General features: G+C 36.5%; 1 pseudogene; it reads left to right on the top strand.

Moving 5' to 3' along the window:
- Positions 1-3,898: 3,898 nt before the first annotated feature.
- Positions 3,899-5,043, top strand: LOC128260709 (cAMP-dependent protein kinase catalytic subunit 2-like; annotated as a pseudogene).
- The last annotated feature ends 16,103 nt before the right edge of the window (positions 5,044-21,146 follow it).

Below are 21,146 nucleotides of genomic sequence, written 5' to 3' on the forward strand. Positions count from 1 at the left end.
TTAAAAAGCTTATCGAGGAAGGCAACACCTACGCTCGGTGGAACGAGTATCATGGTTTGGGCATGCTTTTCTTATTACGGAGTGGGTCCAATACATTGGATAAAAGTTATTATGGATCAACATGTCTATTGCGATATTTTGCAAACAGTGATGCTGCCTTATGCAGAATACGTAATGCCGTTGTTGTGGGTCTTCCAACAGGATAACGACCCTTAACATACCAGCAAGAAAGCTCGCAAGTGGTTTCAAGACAGATCCCTTCACCTAATGGATTGGCCTGCTCAGTCTACAGACTTAAACCCGATAGAGAATCTTTGGTCTGATGTAAAAAATATGTTTCCAATACAAAACCAAGGAATAATCAGGAGCTCTGGGCTACCATTCAATAATCATGGAGCAGTATTCCACGGGAAAGGTGCCAACATTTGGTCAATTCTATGACGAGACGTTGTGCTGCTGTCATTGCTGCCAAAGGTTTTACAACCAAATATTAATACACTATATCGACAAGGAATACAAACAAATACAAATATTCCAGAACTTCCCGTTATTTTTTCGTTTTCTTAAGTTATTTTTGAAATAGTGCTATTTTTGTTGCCACCTAAAATGTTCAACGTTCACATTCTTAATGTAAATATTTCAATTTCTTGTTATTATCGACGACACTTGCAGTGTATTTCGATAAATTGGAGCCTAAAGTAAAAAAAAAGCCTTAAACAAGTTAAATATATGAATAGTTATAAAACAAATGATCAATAAAGAAAAATGTAAATAGTAGTACATACACAAAAAATTTTTTTTAATTTTAATAATAGCGCCACTGATTTCTTTTATGAATCAATAAGTAAGTCCATTTTGCTCATTCTTATTGGATACTTATGAAGTTCATGTTTCTACGTGTTCTTTGACAATTTCTAAATGACAAAGATCTCCTCGCGGAGATACATATGTCGTTTGTAGAAGGGTGGAGATATGTCGTTTTAAGACGACATAACTCCGCGATAGCCAATGGGGGAGCAATGTCGCTTTTAAACGACAGAACTCTCCCAATAAAACACGACATATGTACATATCTCCGCCGACAAAATACACTGGGCGGAGATATGACGGCGGAGATATGTCGTTATCCCGTTATTAGCTGTTCCTTACTGGTAATATTGTGTTTCCGTATGTTATTATCCAGTAAAGCCCACAAATTCTCTATAACATTTATATCTGGTGACTGTCTCCATATGAGGAATGGTTTGTGGGCAACATGACTTGCCTTGCTCTTGGTGAATCTGCTCAGTAAGTTTTGGTGCTTACAGCCTGGGGTTTTCCTTAATTTTCGTCACTATTAAGCGCTCGTCATAAGCGCTGAAAATCTTATTCGGTTCGTTTCTGCCCTTATTTTCGACTGGATTTTCGCGAACGTACCGTTCAATTATATGCTGTATTATATACAGTAGACGGACTCAAATCCACAATTTTGGCAATTCCGCGTTAGGAGACCCCACTTTTGAAATGTTGTAGGACTAATTCACGCTTCTCAATTGATGTGCGAGGACCCATTGCTTATATTTGTCTTTGTCTTCAAGTTAAAGCGCAAAATTAAAAAAAAACATAAACGGGAACTGCATGCGAATTCAACGGAGAAGCAACTGTAAAAAAACAGTGTTGAAAACACGGCTCCATGGTTGCGCAAAAGCGTTTACAAGATCTTGCATCAAATAAGTTGTGACCAAAAATTATCTAGTATTTTTTTAAACAAATTATAAAATAAAAAAAAACAATTTTAATGAATTAGACGATGTTCCTTTATTATACTACTTATATTAATCTGTTATTAGGCATTCCAATTTTTAAGTTAGGTCTTTGCGTTTAAAAGTTACACCCGAATTCATTTTTAAATGGGCTCTGCATCAAATAAGCTGTGAACCCTTGTACCTTTCCCCTGTGCCACTTCGTTACATTTTTGAACAAAATTACTGCTTGGCCAAACAGCTCCACAGGTACATACATACATGTGTGATGCCTTAATTGTTTCCACTGAAGGCATTCCAACGACCTTTTGGTGATGTTTAGTTTTGAAACATGCAATATTTAAAAATAATTAAATCAAATTATTTAAAAACTATTAAACGCGTCACATAAATTTCTTTATGAAAAGTTTTGTATATAAGCATAGAGTAAGAATTATATAGAGGCACCATTTGCTCTGCCCGGACCTCTGCCCAAGCTCTGCTGAGAGCCATGTTCGAAGCTAACCTTGATTTCCCACCCCACTTTTCAGTTTTTGGATCGAACTTGCAATTCGGTCCCATGGTGAATTTGCAACTGCACTGCTCGCACTAGCCCTTAGCAATGGAAGCGAGCAGTTCAGATGCAGAAACTCACCGCGGGACCGAATTAAAGGTTCGAATCGAACCGTGAGAGACTGAAAATTTCCCCTGTTTTAGTCTAGGTGGCATCACTGGAAAAGTCACTCGAGAGAGCGGCAGAGCAAATGGTGCCTCTATACATTTCTTACTCTATGATATAAGCATAAGCATTTTTGTGTATAAGCATAGAGTCATAGAGCATAGAGTAAGAAATGTATAGAGGCACCATTTGCTCTGCCGCTCTCTCGAGTGACTTTTCCAGTGATGCCACCTAGACTAAAACAGGGGAAATTTTCAGTCTCTCACGGTTCGATTCGAACCTTTAATTCGGTCCCGCGGTGAGTTTCTGCATCTGAACTGCTCGCACCCATTGCTAAGGGCTGGTGCGAGCAGTGCAGTTGCAAATTCACCATGGGACCGAATTGCAAGTTCGAATCAAAAACTGAAAAGTGGGGGGGAAATCAAGGTTAGCTTCGAACATGGCTCTCAGCAGAGCTTGGGCAGAGGTCCGGGCAGAGCAAATGGTGCCTCTATATAATTCTTACTCTATGCTCTCGAGTGACTTTTCCAATGATGCCACCTAGACTAAAACAGGGGAAATTTTCAGTCTCTCACGGTTCGATTCGAACCTTTAATTCGGTCCCGCGGTGAGTTTCTGCATCTGAACTGCTCGCTCCCATTGCCAAGGGCTGGTGCGAGCAGTGCAGTAGCAAATTCACCATGGGACCGAATTGCAAGTTCGATCCAAAAACTGAAAAGTGGGGGGGAAATCAAGGTTAGCTTCGAACATGGCTCTCAGCAGAGCTTCGGCAGAGGTCCGGGCAGAGCAAATGGTGCCTCTATATAATTCTTACTCTATGCTCTCGAGTGACTTTTCCAATGATGCCACCTAGACTAAAACAGGGGAAATTTTCAGTCTCTCACGGTTCGATTCGAACCTTTAATTCGGTCCCGCGGTGAGTTTCTGCATCTGAACTGCTCGCTCCCATTGCCAAGGGCTGGTGCGAGCAGTGCAGTAGCAAATTCACCATGGGACCGAATTGCAAGTTCGATCCAAAAACTGAAAAGTGTGGGGGAAATCAAGGTTAGCTTCGAACATGGCTCTCAGCAGAGCTTCGGCAGAGGTCCGGGCAGAGCAAATGGTGCCTCTATATAATTCTTACTCTATGCTCTCGAGTGACTTTTCCAGTGATGCCACCTAGACTAAAACAGGGGAAATAATTAGTCTCTCACGGTTCGATTCGAACCTTTAATTCGGTCCCGCGGTGAGTTTCTGCATCTGAACTGCTCGCACCCATTGCTAAGGGCTGGTGCGAGCAGTGCAGTTGCAAATTCACCATGGGACCGAATTGCAAGTTCGATCCAAAAACTGAAAAGTGGGGTGGGAAATCAAGGTTAGCTTCGAACATGGCTCTCAGCAGAGCTTGGGCAGAGGTCCGGGCAGAGCAAATGGTGCCTCTATATAATTCTTACTCTATGGTTCAGCTACCAATGCAGGTGAGTATTCCTGATTCCATTTCTTCGCAGACTGAGGTTTAATGGATCTTTTCCAAAAAAAAAGGGTTCGCAAGTTCAACAAGAAGCAGGCCCGCTTCTATGCCTCTCAGGTGGCTTTAGCCCTCGAGTGTATGCATAAAATGCACCTCATGCATAGAGTAAGAAATGTATAGAGGCACCATTTGCTCTGCCCGGACCTCTGCCCAAGCTCTGCTGAGAGCCATGTTCGAAGCTAACCTTGATTTCCCACCCCACTTTTCAGTTTTTGGATCGAACTTGCAATTCGGTCCCATGGTGAATTTGCAACTGCACTGCTCGCACCAGCCCTTAGCAATGGGAGCGAGCAGTTCAGATGCAGAAACTCACCGCGGGACCGAATTACAAGTTCGAATCGAACCGTGAGAGACTGAAAATTTCCCCTGTTTTAGTCTAGGTGGCATCACTGGAAAAGTCACTCGAGAGAGCGGCAGAGCAAATGGTGCCTCTATACATTTCTTACTCTATGCCTCATGTACAGGGACCTGAAGCCAGAGAACATCCTGCTCGACCAGTGAGGCAATATCAAACTCACGGACATTGGTTTTACAAAGAACTTCCCTATGAATACACTAATTTTAAAACCCCAGAGAGTGGACGGCCGAACTTCGGCCCTGTGTGGATCGCCGGAATATTTGGCCCCAGAGATTGTGCAAATTCGGCCGTATATTCCTTCGGAATTTTTGTGTACGAGTTTGTGGCGGGCTCTCCCTTTGCCATTCACAATCGCGATATCATTCTGATATATTCCAAGATCAGTGTCTGCGACTACAAGATGCCCAGCTATTTTACTGCCCAGCTAAGCATCTTGTCGAGAGCTTGATGCAGGTGGACACCTCAAAACGGTGAGTGAAGGTGGGAGTGGGTCAGGGGCATCCAGGAGAAGCTCATGCCACCACTTTTCAGTTTAGGAAACTCGCCCGAGGGCGCCATCGATGTGAACAGTCATCCAAGGTTTGTGGGAGTCGACTGGTATAGCATCCTCAACCAGGAGGTGGCCCTACTTGTCCACCGTCAGCGGCGCCGAGGATCTGTCCAACTTCGAGAACTTCCAGTTCAAGGACCGCCTGAAGTCCCGAATAAACCGGCATCCCGATTTATTTTCGAATTTTTAAATGTATGTTTGTTGAATTGTCGTTTTCTTCAGTTTATACCTAATTTGGGCATTGAAAAAATTTAAAATCGGAGCTATGTACCTGCCAAATAAGAATTTTTAATTATTTTTTTTTTGTGTTCCGATGGGAGCTTTATGTTTTAGTCGTCCGATTTTAAAGAAATTTAAACCGTAATTCTGAAATATTTAACCATTACTATATGTTAAAGAACTAATAAAACAATTTAAAAACAAGCAAAGTTATAATTTTTTTATATATTTTTCAGAAATGACGCCTTTACTTCGTTGCAAACTTCTGGTTGAAATCATAATGCAAGGGTATAAAAAACTAAAAATATTTATTTTCTTAAGCTACAACCTAATCTAGTTTTATTACTTTTCTAGCCTGCAGACAGCCCAAGGGACCTGGTTTGTGCTGAGACAACAGAAAGATCGGAAAATTTGAGATTTCTTGGCCTTTGGGGAGTGTCGCAGGACCTGCTTGGAACGACTGCGCTACTGGAAATCCTCTTTATCTATGTATGCTTAGTTATAATATTATTATTGTTACAACAAAATGTGAAGTAATTTATTAGGCTCGTGAGGCTCATAAGATCTACTTGGCTTTTTGCTAAGTTTCTTTTTAGCCGATATACTTGAGTGTTTACTGCAAAAATAATAGAGATAATAGAATTAATCCTAATAGCTCTGATAAACTGATAAAGAATAGTATAATTAAATATATTACCATAAACAATAAATAATTATATTAAATATAATTAATTAAAAATAATGATATTAATAAAAACAAATATTATATTTTAGATTTAAATGCATTATACAAATGCGCTTTGATAAAAAATGCCTGTGTTAGCAAAAACAAGAAAGGAAGCTAACTTCGGCAAGCCGAAGTTCATATACCCTTGCAGCTATTGCAAAAATTAAATATTTTTTAAAACATTAAAATTATGATTTACTTGCGTATATGTTTAAAAACATTGAAGCAATGATGATTTGCAGCTCTATTATTAGATAGTTATTTTATATATTCTTATTAATTCTTTGGGAGCTATATGCTATAGTCGTACGATTTTTATGAAATTTAAACCGTAAATCGGAAAGTTTCATGCAGATAGCTTTAAAACTGAGAGACTAGTTTGCATATAAACAGACGGACAGACGGACATGGCTAGATCGACTTGCCTAGTGATCCTGATCAAGAATATATACACTTTATAGGGTCGGAGACGTCTACTTCACTGCGTTGCAAACTTCTGACTGAAATTATAATACCCTCTGCAAGGGTATAAAAATTAAATATTTTGCGAAAGCAGACCAAGGAAGCACATTTCTAAAAGTATATTTACCAAATCGACTAAAAAAGAATTTTTAATTATTTCAAAACTGTTTCGGAAGACACCACTCTCCCTCATCAGCAATCTTTTCTTTTCATTGTGTTGTAAACAAATTTAGAAGGCGGTAGATCGGACAGCTTTTGAAAACTGCCCAAAAATACATAACAACAGTTAATAAGAACATTCATAACTAATATTATTAAATTTAAATACTATAATATTACATAGAAGAGGATACCTATATGTGTTTTAAATTGTTGAGTTTTTTTTATTTTTTGACAGTGCTTATTGTTTGAATTGAATCAAATTCGACTGTGTCGGAGAATCTCTTCTTAATTTCTTTTATTTCTCTGCTTATTCTTCCACTAGCTTTCTGAGTTGCGTCCCATTCCTCGTGGTACCACTTGCTGTGCTTGTATAATAGCACCTTTAACAAATGTTTTAAAATACTTGTCTGTGCTGAGCGCATGGATCAGTAATAGCAAACCAATAAGGATACTGTTTATTTGTTTCTTCTGTGCATTTTTAACTAAGTACTCACAAAAATTTCGCCGTTGCGGACGTTTCTTAAATTCGTGGTCGAATATGTATACATGCTGCAATGTTATTTCAAACATGGCATCAGAAGGATTTTTTAAATATAGTTCATAAGAACTGTAATTTTTTGCCTTGATGAACTGTTTAGTTTTTGATTTCATTTCATCAAGGCAAGCCAGGGATTTTGTGCAATTAGGGCAATTGTCAGCATTTAATTTTTTTAAAATAACGTAGCCCAAGAAATATCTTACAGCATTACGTTCTCCTAAATTATTGTCAGGGCAAGCACTTTCTTTAGGTTCAAAAACTATTTGAGATGGAAATTCAGATTTTTCCGCACAACTTTCCAATTGTATTCTGCTTTTGTTAATTTCCTCCAACATTCCTGGCTCATAAGACCAGTCTAAGGAAATGTCGCTATCAGGAATACAATTTGTGTTTTTCGTTGTTCTCTCATTTATTATTTTTGTCGCCCACAAATTTTTTAGTGCATACAGTAATTGCTGTGCTGTGGGGTTTGTGAAATTACCAAATTTGGATCTTAACAACCCAAACAAGTTTTGTAATGGATCTTGGCAAAACCTATTTAAACGTATAAATTCGACGTTTTCGGTTTGCGAGAGTTGTTCACATACGTTAATAATTCTTTGGCAGCTTTCTTTAGCTTTGCTACGCAAGTTGCACTTGACGGTTTTCCCGTATTGCGGAAGAAACTTTATTTATCTAAAAACTGCATGAAATTTTCCAACTTATATTTCATGATGTTATCTGAGCGATAAGTGCCTTCATTTAAAAGGTCAAACCCATCATTCATTTGTTTAAGGAATTCTGAAGTTGCCAATGCATTGACAGAACTTTGTAAATTTCCAGCATTTCTCAATACATCGATTCCGTGGCTTACAGTGTTCGAAAATACCTGAGTCGCCAATTTTACATTCATTTTTTGAAAATTATTTGGATCAATGTGCTTATCTGATAGCTTTGGAGCCAAACGAGATACTCCGCATGAGTCAATGCTATAGAACTCTTGAATAACCTTCCAAGACGCGACACTTTTATTTGAAATTTCATCAAATTTAAGTGGGTCCAAAGGTAATTTAACACCTCTGTTCAGGAAATTATTTCGAATACTCTTAAACAAATGAACAAAGTCAAAAATGAATTCTGGTCTAGGCTTTGAATGTTTGCATTCATCCATTTTATTTTTCAATTCAATCTGGTGCAGTTTGCACAAAAAACAGTCACCTATAACTATATTGACTTCCTTAAACAATTTAATAAGGTTCTCAATAGGCATCATTGTTTTTTGCAAACCTTCAACGCAACGACAATTTTTTATGCAACACAGTGCAATATTTTTTTTTTGCCAAGTGCTGAACTGTGGTTCATGCACTGGCACAAAACCTAAATAATAAAAAAATAAATAAAAAAAATAAAAATTAATTAAATTATATAAGTATTAGTACATATTTTGAAAGTGCAAATAATTTTTAAGAATTTTTAAAGGCATCGAATGACTTTAAAAAACCCTGAATAATTACTTGAACCTTCAATAAATTAAGTTACTACTGTGGGCAAACAAATTCATTTTACTTTTTGCCCACAGTAGTACAAAAACTAAGAACTATTGCTTACCCAACATTTCGGTCGAAACACTTCCGTTCCTTAGTAGCCGACCCCGAGAAGCACTCCGGCCTAAAGTGTGTTTACACACCTGGTCTCGATTGTGCGCTGATTGAATTTTGAGGTTTTCAAACCATAGCGTAAGAATTATATAGAGGCACCATTTGCTCTGCCCGGACCTCTGCCCAAGCTCTGCTGAGAGCCATGTTCGAAGCTAACCTTGATTTCCCACCCAACTTTTCAGTTTTTGATTCGAACTTGCAATTCGGTCCCATGGTGAATTTGCAACTGCACTGCTCGCACTAGCCCTTAGCAATGGGTGCGAGCAGTTCAGATGCAGAAACTCACCGCGGGACCGAATTAAAGGTTCGAATCGAACCGTGAGAGACTGAAAATTTCCCCTGTTTTAGTCTAGGTGGCGGCAGAGCAAATGGTGCCTCTATACATTTCTTACTCTATGTTCAAACCATTTCATCTTATTTTCCTTGTTGGGAAAATAATAAGCCACAATATGGCCCGCACAATTGGGCACGACGCATTTTTTATTCTGATATTTTTATTTAAATTTAAATTAAATTTTAAGTGGTTTAAGATTTATCAACTTTTAAAAGTGTCATATTTTAGGGCTCTAGCTGCCAATGTTAGTAAAATAAAAATAATAAACTGGGGCCTGCTGGCCCAGTGTGCAGTGCTTTACTTACTGTTTTGCCTCTGACATTTTATTTCGCTTTTGAATACGTATCTGTAAAATAAGAATGCCAGTATTAGAGCTTAAAGATTATAAATGTTAATTGTCACATTTGTTTGTCTAACTAATATGATATTACAACCTTAATTTAATTAAAACAATGCTTACCTATATTTTATTTCACTTTGTTTTCTCTTTCTTTCTTTTTTTTTGAATTGGCAACGCCTACAGAGAGAGGAAAGAGAGATTGGTGGTCACACCAAAACATGCAAAAAATACTGAATCCTTACCTGGGTAAAATACTTTTAAATGTAAAATTCATACTTTTAAATACGGAACAATTATTTATTTTTATTCGCAAAGTTTTTATAGGTATCATTCTAGACAAAAGCTACTAAATACATATATATCTATAAAACGTATAATAAAAAAAATAACAGCAGTTCAATCATTTTTTATTAAAACCACATTTATTTATTAATATAAAATGTAAATAATTTATTTAAAATGTATTGTGACTTATATATCTTAACAGTGGAACTTACTTAAAATCATCATAAAACATAACGAAATAAATGATCTTTTGGGTAAAAGCCTTAAAACAAAGCAATAGTGATTAATATTTAATTTTTTAAAATTAAAATTTTTTTGTTACTTAATATTTTTAATACAAATTGTATTATACAAAATAAATATTTTTAAATACTTTTAAGCAATTTAGTTTTGCCTGTCTTAAAAATCGAAATTCTGGTTTCATTTTCAAATCGAACTCAAAAAAGCAAATCAACCAATAAAATATCTCAAATCAGCATAACAGCTCAAAGCCATACGAAACACGAGTTTTACAGAGCCTGTTGTATGAATAAAAGAGATCATTTTATTGATACTGAGTAGGAATCGGAAATATTTTTGAGTTCACACAGTTAAAAATAGGTGTGAGAGATGATTGTACTAGTGGACGTCAAGCATTGAGAAGATGCTTCAGGTTCGACATGAAATTTATGTGTTTAAAGTCATAAAGAATCGCTTTTTTGGTCTTTTATTGACATATCAACGGTGTTTAGTCGTATGTAGTACAAGAACTAGGCAAACAAAGTAAAAGAAAAGTCATTTTTTTTTACAAAATAGCGCAAAAACTCGTTCAATGTTTTGAATTTAGCGCTTACTAGCTGGACTCTTCTTTCGCAAGCAGGTCTTACGGCAGTTGCATCCTGTTGCTGGTCACTTGCACATGTTCGAACAACTGATATCTTCACCACACTGTTCAAACACCGGCGTCACGCAAGCGTCCAGAAATTTGCGGGCAGAGCAAATGGTGCCTCTATATAGTTTCTTACTCTATGTCATTGTCTTGCATAAATGTGAAGGAATTCGGCAAATTTAGCTTTAGGGCACTTTTTTTAGGGTTTCCTTCAGAATTTTGAGGTAGTTTACCTTGTCCATGATTCCCTCGATGAAGACAAGCTCTCCAACACCCGCCGATGACATGCATCCCCACACCATGACACCTCCGCCGCCGTGTTCTACTGTAGGTGCCAAGTTCTTTTTATCTGATAGCCTGATTCCATTGCCGCATTAGTGGACTTTTTAAATGTGCCTGATTCCATTGGCGCATTAGCATTTAGTTAATGCTACTCCGACATGTGAGTGGCACGAGCAGCTGATCTGGGTTTGTTTACTTTAGCATTTTGGCAAATCCAAAAGAAATTAATCAAAATTAATGAACATGAGTGAGTTTACTAAACTCTGAAATGCTCAGCAGGACATCCATAATGCGACCGAGGCATTTGCCAACTTGAACGACAAGGGAGAGAAGCTGATTGCGTTGTTATGACGGGTTTGTAATGTAGACCACCACAGTTTCTATAAAGGGCAAGGATCCTCGTATATGTGGGACTTATTTCATGCCAGAGATCCAGCAGTAATGCATTGTGGTACTGCGAGCAGAACTTGCAGCGTGCGCTCTAGGTTTCAGTCATTTTTATACAAAATAGATTTTATATTCAAAAGACATCAGAAATTGCGCCAACCTTGCATATAGAAAACAGCTGTTGTAGTGGTGGCACGAACAAAATATCGTTCAACATCGGTATTTTCTGGTATTTTTTCTAAAAATGTTCGGGGCAAATGGTTTTTAATCGCATTTAAAAATCGCATTTATTTTAAATGCGGCATTTAGCCTTATGGGATTCCCTGTGTAAATAAATGCGCATTAGGCTAAATGCGTTTTAATGCGCCAATGGAATCAGGCTATAATGCTGTGTTAGGCTTTCTCCACACTTGCTGACGGCCATCGGATCGAAATATATTAAATTTGTTTTCATCAGAGAAGATCACCTGATCCCAATATACAATTGGCTTAGTCAAGTCCTCTTTGGCATAGGCTAAACGCTTTTTTTTGATTGACCTCGGAGATCAATTTGTTTCTTCGAGCAGTACGGCAATGGTAATTGGCTTTGTGAAGGGTCCTTCTATCTGTTGTGGGATGAATTTCCTTCCCAAACTCAGTTTTAACCTCAGCGGCAATCTGGGAAAAAGATATTTTCGGGTGCAGCCTTACTTTTCGGACCACCTTGTTAGATTCACGGTCAGTTAAGGCCCTCGGGCGTCCTGATCTGGGAGCGTTCTTCAAACTGCTGCTCCTTTAAAGCGCTGCACGATGTTTCTTATTGTGAATCTGCTAAGTTCCATAATCTGGGCTATTTTTCCATAAGATTTGCCTTCGCTGTGCAGGTGAAGGACAATATTTGGCTGAGCTGCATTAGTTTCCTTGCGCTTTTGGTCCATTTTGTATAAATGAAGGCAAATGTCAAGGAAACTTGGGAAAAACTGTAAACCGAGGCAGTAGTGACGCCCGGATAAGACAAGGAATTACGCGAGTGCCCACAACAACGCGCATATTGGTAGACCGAAAACCCAGCCCAAAAGGAATTTTATTTAAATTTCCAGGGGCAAATCGATGGGGTAAGTCTCGTTAGGGAAAAAAATTGTTCTGGTAGCAGCAAAAAAAAAATAATTAAATTGAATTGAATAGATTTGTCACCTTGGCAACCATTTCATCCGAAAACGTTTGCTCCAGCAAATTCGGAAAGGCCCTTACCCCAGATCTGTACTGGTCATCGAGTATGAGTGATTAGAGCCCGCAGCATCCCAATCCTCAGATTCCTCCTTTCGATCGTGCGCGCCAATATTCGGAACATTTTGGCCGGCATAAATATAGTTTAGCGCATGCGCAGCGCTATAAAGAGAGGGAGAGCGAACCAAAAGTGTAGCGAAGACTAGAGCCCGTGAGAGGAGGTGACAAAGAGCTATGTGCGCGAAAAAGAGACAAAGCATAGCTTAGAAATACCTAAGATCGTTGAGGTCCAGAAGCAAGCTGTGCGTGTGAAAGAGGCAAAGCATAGCTTAGGAGAGCGATTTGAGAGTCCAATGAGAAAGAATCGTTAAAGAGCATAGAGGAAGAAAAGAATAATTGTAGTACTTATGTAATTAGGAATTATATTTAGATTTTGCATTTTTTGTTGTAATTTTAAATTTGTTCTAAGTGTGTTGTGTCATTATGAAATTCGCGAGTGTCTATAAACCTCGGCAAAATAAATAAACACCGCCGAGTTTCTTTCATTTTTTTAAACCTCCACAGCCATCATAATAAATTATTTTATATTATTAACTTATTAGTTTACTTTCCTGATATGAATAACCTGAACCATGAAGTATTTTATTCTTAATATTTTAGATTTAATAAATATTATAATGTTTACCTAAATTGATATATTTTTGGTCCCCGCTAACCAACCCCAAAACACAAAAAGGGGCCATGAATTTAAATCTTTAAGGAATGACATGGTCAAGGTTGGGTGGGCAAAGAAAAGGGCCGCAACATCAACCTCGGCCGAATTTTTCGTTTCTATTACATTACCTTTTTTTCCGCGTGTGTTATTCCTACGTAAATGTCAATCCTTTTGCTTTATATATTATAGTTTGGTTCGTTTTTTTCACGTTTAAAAATAAATATGGCGTAGGCCTCAAGGTATGGCACCTTTTAAACACCACCCCATTTGCCGACGAGCCAGAAAGCCAGACAAACATACGTGCGGTCGTACCTGAGTATTGACATCTTGCCTACTTTAAGTTATCCATTACAAAACGTCGCTTTGTTGCACAATAAAGCATTATCTTTTTTAAACAGTTTTGAAATTTCAAATGGGATATAAGGTTTGATGCAACAAATATTATTCGGCATCTTGATAGAAATCATAAAATTACTAAATTGATTAATATTTTAAAATCTATCAGTTTTTTCCCCAGTACATTCTTCTTCTACAGTTTTGTACACAGACAGTTTTTTTCTATTTGGCTTCTTATTTTTTTTCGCTTCTTGACGCTTCGTTTGACTTTTTGTAGGAAATTTTCAAATTTATACGCTGTAAACGAATTTATGTGCCCAAGTTTACGGACGAAATCAATTAAATGTAATAAATTGTGGATATTATATGTTAATAATTCATTAGAATATTTATTTTTAAAATTTCGGACGAAGTAATTAATTAATTCACTACTAGTCTGAAGGTGCAAATGGTAATTTGGACTAAGAAGTAATCTATACGCGCACATAAGAAGCAGGACTTGATAATAGTACTCATCAGAAATTTTTTATTTTAATAATATTACCTAAATATAAAAAAAAAGTGTCTGTGCACAACCGTTTCCATCCTACCAGATCTTGTAGAGGTCTGGGCTTTCTTACAAACTCGGCCGGCCAAAAATGCTTTAAAATTGTTAGTAATTGAGAAATTTTTGACGAATCTTCTTTTTTAATTTTGAAATTAATAGTTTTATTCTCAACAATTAAATGAATAATTTTTCTAGCGACACCTAAGTTAATCAAATGCATGGGGTCGAGAGGAAAAGCAGAATTTATATCAAGTGGAATTTGGTCGACTAAAAGTGGTGTGAAGGAAAAGATCTGTTTCGAAAATGATCATTGCTATTTGGAAAACCTCTAACTTCACTATAAACAGTTACATGGCTGATACGTTTTCCAACTTGATTGCATTTGATGCGGCCACTAAATGAGTTGGTACCTGGCGCCCCACACATAAACAATCTTGCGGTGGCATCACAAAAAAATGATCTTGTACGACACGTTTGTCACCAATTTTAAGGGGAAGTTTTACCAGCTCGGTTACAAAATCGCTCGTATGTACATATATTCGTCTACATTAGCTGGCTTTCGACTAATATTCGTCTACATTAGCTGGCTTTCGACTAATATTCGTCTACATTAGCTGGCTTTCGACTAATATTCGTCTACATTAGCTGGCTTTCGACTAATAGCCAATCAAAAACCCATCACTGCCGGGAATATTTTGAAAGTATCCTAAAATTGGACACAAACTGGTATTCGAACTCTTAAAAAGCGGTAGTCCGTCAACGCTGACATCTTAAACTATTTTCGAATTATCTACGAGCTTATCTTTTATAAATTCCAAATAATTTTGAATGCCAATGTGAGTGTAAGTGACTAGGTCTAACAGTACGGATAACCGCTTTAGTTCATTTTAAGTTGAGAAGGCCGTTAGCCAAACGAGGAACATCTAGATTTTCCGAATTCAAAATTTTGAAAAGTGCATCATGTTGATCTCTAGTAACATCATTGTTATGGTACCATTCTAATAATTTTTCACGGAGATTCGGTTTGTTTTCGCAAACAACAAATGCATTATTAAGATCCGCGTCATAGGTATCATATTCAACAGAATAATTTGATTTACAGAATTATTTTCTGTATCAAAAGTAAGAGCTCTAGCTGAAGATCTTCCTTTTGTTTTTTCGTTAAACGGTGAATATTTGAACGCCACATTCCCATCATTATACCCTTGCAGAGGGTATTATAATTTCAGTCAGAAGTTTGCAACGCAGTGAAGGAGACATTTCCGACCCTATAAAGTGTATATATTCTTGATCAGCATCACTAGGCGAGTCGATCTAGCCATGTCCGTCTGTCAGTCTGTCCGTCCGTTTCTACGCAAACAAGTCTCTCAGTTTTAAAGCTTTCTGCATGAAACTTTCCCAAAAGTTGTCCTTCTATTACAGGTAGTATATAAGCCGGAACGAGCCGGATCGGACGACTATAGCATATGGCTCCCGTAGGAACAATAAAAAAAATAAATACAAAAAAATTATAACTTTGCTGTTTTTTAATTTTTTTTTTTCGTTCTTCGACATATAGTAATGGTTAAATATTTTAGAGTTACGGTTTAAATTTCAACAAAATCGGACGACTATATCATACAGCTCCCATAGAAATAATAAGAATATATAAAATAACCATATAATAATTGAGCTGCAACTCATCATAGCTTCAATGTTTTTAAACATATACTCAAGTAAATCATAAATTGAATGTTTTCAAAAATATTTAATTCTTGCAATAGCTGCAAGTGTATATGAACTTCGGCTTGCCGAAGTTAACTTTCTTTTTTGTTTTAAATTATATTAGTTCTGTTTATTTTTTAAAATATATTTTTTCAATTAAATAATTACATTTTATATTTTATTTATGTAATGTCTAATTATTTAAATTTATGTTTATTTTTCTTAAATGTTGGTTCTTTTAATTTACGTTCTAAGGTCACCCTAATAAAACACCACTAGTATGTACATATGTATGTATATACAAATTACCTTTTGCTTTGAAATAGTTTTTTCTGGAAGTAAATGAAAATAATATTTAAATTAACACAATTTATGGATATGTACTTATTATAAAATAAAACTCAAATCTTATTGCAGTGTACGCTCAACAAAAATAATAAAATATTTGCTTGATTAACAGCCACACACGGTTTTAGGAACAATTTGTTTACATTTGTTTGACCGTACACTGACTAAGACAGTTAAAAAGTGTTTATAAATTGAATATTTTTTTGGCATAGGTAGACCCTACATGTTTTTAAATTAGTCCAGTTTTTTGTTCATGTTTTTTCGCTCACATTATAAAAAACGAAAAAGACCGCGCGCTTTCTTGGATTATCCCTTTTGTTCTAGTCGTTTGCTTTCAAGAGTACCGGTTTTTTTCGGGTACTCCTTGTGATTACAGTGGCGGCGGAAAGTATAGCCCCGGCAAATGTAAAATAATAATTCAAAACAAAATCTCGCTTTGAAAAGAAATCTGTAATCGTGTATATATTATTACCTAAAATTAAAATATATAAAAAACTGCTTCAAATTAATAATTTTCTAATATAATAGAAAATATATTTAATATAATTATTAATAGAATTAAATATTAATATTTTTACAGAATTAATTTTAGGAAAATTTTAACAAGTAATTTTCCACCAACATAACAAAGCGTTCAGATATTTTTTTTAAATATAAAAAGTGAATATATTTACGCCGCTGCTGTTCCATTTGTTTGTTCTTTCCGAAACAAGACGAAAACACGATCTCAAAAATATCGAACGATCGGCAGCGTTCGGGTTCAGCTTTTGGTTTTAGTAGAAGGGACGATTTCACAAAAACTCTTGAGAATACATAAAAAACGCTTCTCTATAGCTCTTATTTTTTTTTTCGCTTGCAAGCATGCATGAAAGAAGCTTTCTTTCTCTAACTTCCGACTGTACGTACAGTGTAAAACCGCAGCATGTTATTGTATGTATGGCGACCACTGTGTCGTGTTCTGCAGCAGCGCTGATTTAAAATGTCGACGCCGACAGAGCTCTGCTCACGTCGACGCCCAAAACGCACAATTCCCGCGAAATCTGCAGTCTGCACGTGGCGAATGCAGATAATACTGACAGGAGCTTTAATCAACTAAATATTTAGTTGAACTATTGGTGAATCCCTAAAAATAAAACTTCATCCCGATATTAAAAAAGCCCAATATAGAAAAGAATATTAAATTTTAGCGTACATAAGCAGTTTTGGCTTGACTTTTGCATTGTTGGCGCTGTATGGTACTTTTTGTTAGTCGTCGGAGACCGTCCAGTGTGCTTTGCTACGGGAAAATGCCCTATAGTGATAAATCAAATCTTTTATTCTTGTTGTAACTGAAGGTCCTACAAAATCCACGAATGCCATGAGGGCATATATGTCCCCGTTTTTGGGACTTTTGAAGGTTGTGGGCATTGTGGAAATCTCCATCTTCCTAAAAATAGAAAAAAATAATTATGAAATTGCTAGTTTTGTGAATGCTGTTTGTGTTAAAACTTTTACAAGTTTCCTGGCGACACTTAGTGCCGACTAGTGCCACATGTTGCTCAATAATAGCAGACACATTTTGCAAAAGTTCTCAACTTTTAATAGTTATTGTGGGAAGCTCCGTAATTCTTGGTCTGCAACCAGAAGCACAAATTGAAATTTCCTTAAAGATGGATTCCCCTTAAAAATACAATTTGCCAGGCTAATAATATCGCAAATGCAATCTATGTTTTCAATTTGGTTAGGTTTCAGTTCTTTTTTTAAAAATTTCAACATAATTTCTGCTCTTTTTCTATATGTGGCTTGGTCGATTATACTTTCAATGACATGTATGACAGCACCTACATTTCGTTTTCATGACATCCGTATTCATCATATTTTTAATATTTTCTGAGTCCGCTACACTAGCCAATATCAATGGAAAAATGCTATTAAATGGTCGCGTGTTGTTGAGCGAAAATGACGATTTTCCGACAGTAACAAGACTTAAAGAAGAGTTGTTTTCATTTTTCAGAATAGGCAAAGAGGTATCGTTTCAATATCATTAATGTCTACATTTTCATTACTTAAATAATGAGGACCCTTTCTTTTTTGGGCTTTGCCCTAAGCCCCTCCTGTTCTCAATTGCATTTAAAGCGACACTAGGTGGATCAAAACACTCCTGGCACACTACTATGTCCGTACCGTCGTCCTCCAAAAGTTTTCCTGCTTGTACAAATTTTTGGCAAAGGTAAAAATATTCAGTTTTCTCTTTGGAATTTGATGTCTTTTTGGTCAAAGATAAAAACGTTGGGCTGAGAGCAATATTCGTAAATGGCTCTCGAGTTTCTCCAGTTTCTTCATCGAAGCTATTCCTTTCTGAACCTAATTATGATCATCGATAGTATTTTCAAAACTGAGTTCCAGATCAAGTGATTTGGTTTCTTTTAGGGAACAATCGATAATCTTTGTACTTCCGTTTAAATTACTTTATAAGTTTTTGCACACCGAAGTCCACACTGTCTCTATTTTTTAGAACTTAATTTTTAATTAAATTCTGTTTCTACAGGCCCACTGCTGGCTGGTATTCTACCATTCCCAAAACGGTTTTGAGCAATTGCTGACCACATAGGAATAGTTTTTATGTGTCTTAGCAGGCGTTTGATGAATGTTGAGCATTCTCGAGGATTAAGGTCATAACTTTCATCATTTTTTAAAATGTTTTTGACCTCTTCCTTTAGAGACTCAGCCCACTGAGACAGGTATCCGTTCGTTTCTTCACGGATTTCATCCGCTAAAGCACTTGGATACAAGCCTGAGGCGATGAAATACATAAATACATTAATTTTAAATTGATAAATAAACCATCCTTCTGCGTTAATTCAGTGGCGTCCACAATGTCTCGAACTTCAATTTCTAGTGGGGTTGGATGGTTCGCACAGCTTTCGATAAATTTAAGAGGTGTTGCTCCTTGTCCTCCCTTTTTGGACATTGCAATTATAAGCAAAGCTTTATTATAGTTACAGCTTCTATTTGATTGCTGCACCGAATAAGCTGGCCGAATCCAAAAAGTGTTTTATATTTAAAAAAAAAATCGGCCCAGTTTTTCATATAATGTGCAACGTCTATTCGAATGTAGGTCCTGGGTAAATTGTTCGTCTTGCATGCTTCTGCGTACCCTTCTACAGTGTCGAACGTTGCAAATGCTAGACAGTAAGCTGAAAGTAAAGCTATTGACGAGTCGCGTACCCAAAAATGTTAAATTTATTTGTGATTTAAACAAATTTTTTCAAAATTATTGTTAGCTTACCACTTCCTTTGGATACTGCACACCCTGTTGACTACTTTTAAGGTCCGGAATGGCGTCTAACGGATCTGTTTTTCTGAATTTTTTTTTGCAGCTTCACATTTGGAAGTCCTGCAAACCGAGGCTTTGTAAAAATGCGAGGACACTGCATCATCCTCCTCTCCCGTCATATCGTCAGCTTTCTTGGCTCTATAAAAGTGAGTTGACCTCTTTTTTCAAGCACGATACAACACTTTGGCGGGTTTCTTTACGGAGCTGTCGCTTTCCACACGATTTTTCTCCCTTTTTTAATTTTTTTCAATTTCCAGACGAGGCCATATTTCGGGTTTCAATATACTGCCGCACTTGCAATGGCCTATAAATAGGATTACAAATATTAAAAAAAACAAGAAGGAAAGCAAACTTCGGCAAGCCGAAGTTCATATACCCTTGCAGCTATTGCATTAATTAAATACTTTTGAAAACATTTAAATTATGATTTACTTGAGTATGTGCTAAAAAAAACATTGAAACTATGATGATTTGCAGCTCAATTATTAGATAGTTATTTATATAATAAAGTTATAGAAAAGTTATAATTTTTTTTCATTTATTTTTCCGATTGTTCCTATGGGAGCTATATGCTATAGTCGTCCGATTTTGATAAAATTTAAACCATAATTCTGAAATATTAAACCATTACTAAATGTCGAAGAACTAAAAAAAAAAATTAAAAACAGCAAAGTTATAATTTTTTTTTCATTTATTTCGTCGTCCGATCCGGCTCGTTCCGACTTATATACTACCTGCAATTGAAAGACAACTCTTGGGAAAGTTTCATGCAGATAGCTTTAAAACTGAGAGACTAGTTTGCGTAGAAACGGACGGACAGACGCACAGACGGACGGACAGACGGACAGACGGACATGGCTAGATCGACTTTCCTAGTGATGCTGATCAAGAATATATATACTTTATAGGGTCGGAGATGTCTCCTTCACTGCGTTGCAAACTTCTGACTGAAATTATAATACCCTCTGCAAGGATATAAAAAAAGTTATTTGAAATAAAATTAAGATGTACTTATTTGTACCTTAAAATTTCCCTGAAGATTTGTTCGAGCTTATAAAGTGGTTTTCAAAGTGATATCCGTGCGGCAGTCGGAATTCGTCGTAAATTCTTTTCGAAAATATTTCCGTTCATTTATTTGGTTTTTGGATAGTAATACTCCTTTGACGAGCACCACCTTTTTTATCCTTATAAGTTCAAACGGTCTGTATATTAACTTTTCAAATTCAGGTTTTTCAAAAGTTAAAACGAATTTATTTATTTATTCGCCAAATGATAAATCCTTATCTGGCTATCAGCTAACTTAACTTAAGACTTAGTATTAATTAAAAAATATTCCCTAAGTAATTGCCTAAGCACATCCTTCTTGGATCCCCAAGCCAATTAAATACTTAGTGGCAAAGAGTTAAAAAGCCTTAAAGTTCTTTAGATTGGCTCATTACGCGCATCAAATTGAGAAGAGTCAACTTGCTGGTCAGACTGATCAGACTCGTCAGATTTGTGTTCCGAGTTATTGCGGTAGGATTCGGCCATTTGGTCAAAACTGCTGTCTGAAACTTGGACTTTTCCAGTTAGAAGCGTTTTTAGGTCGAAGCGATTGTTGACCACCTACGAATACACAGTAACTGCCTGAATCTTGTGTCTTGTTTCTTTTGAGATGTCCATCCATACTGTGTTAGCTGCAGAAACGATATTCAAGTCGGCCATTCCTTTTAGAATTGTATTCTTTATAAAGTCGCTGCCGACTGCAGGTGGTCGTCCAGCAGGCGTTTTATTAAAATAACGACACTTACCGTTTAAATTTTAATATCAGGTCAATGTTTAAATGTTTATAACTTTAAAATTTCGTCTTGAAGTCTTTAGAAAGACTATAAACAAAAAGAAAATTAACACAAGAACACTGATAAACTTTACTTAA

The sequence above is a fragment of the Drosophila gunungcola genome, assembly GCF_025200985.1.
Source record: "Drosophila gunungcola strain Sukarami chromosome X unlocalized genomic scaffold, Dgunungcola_SK_2 000038F, whole genome shotgun sequence".
Taxonomy (NCBI): Eukaryota; Metazoa; Arthropoda; class Insecta; order Diptera; family Drosophilidae; genus Drosophila; species Drosophila gunungcola.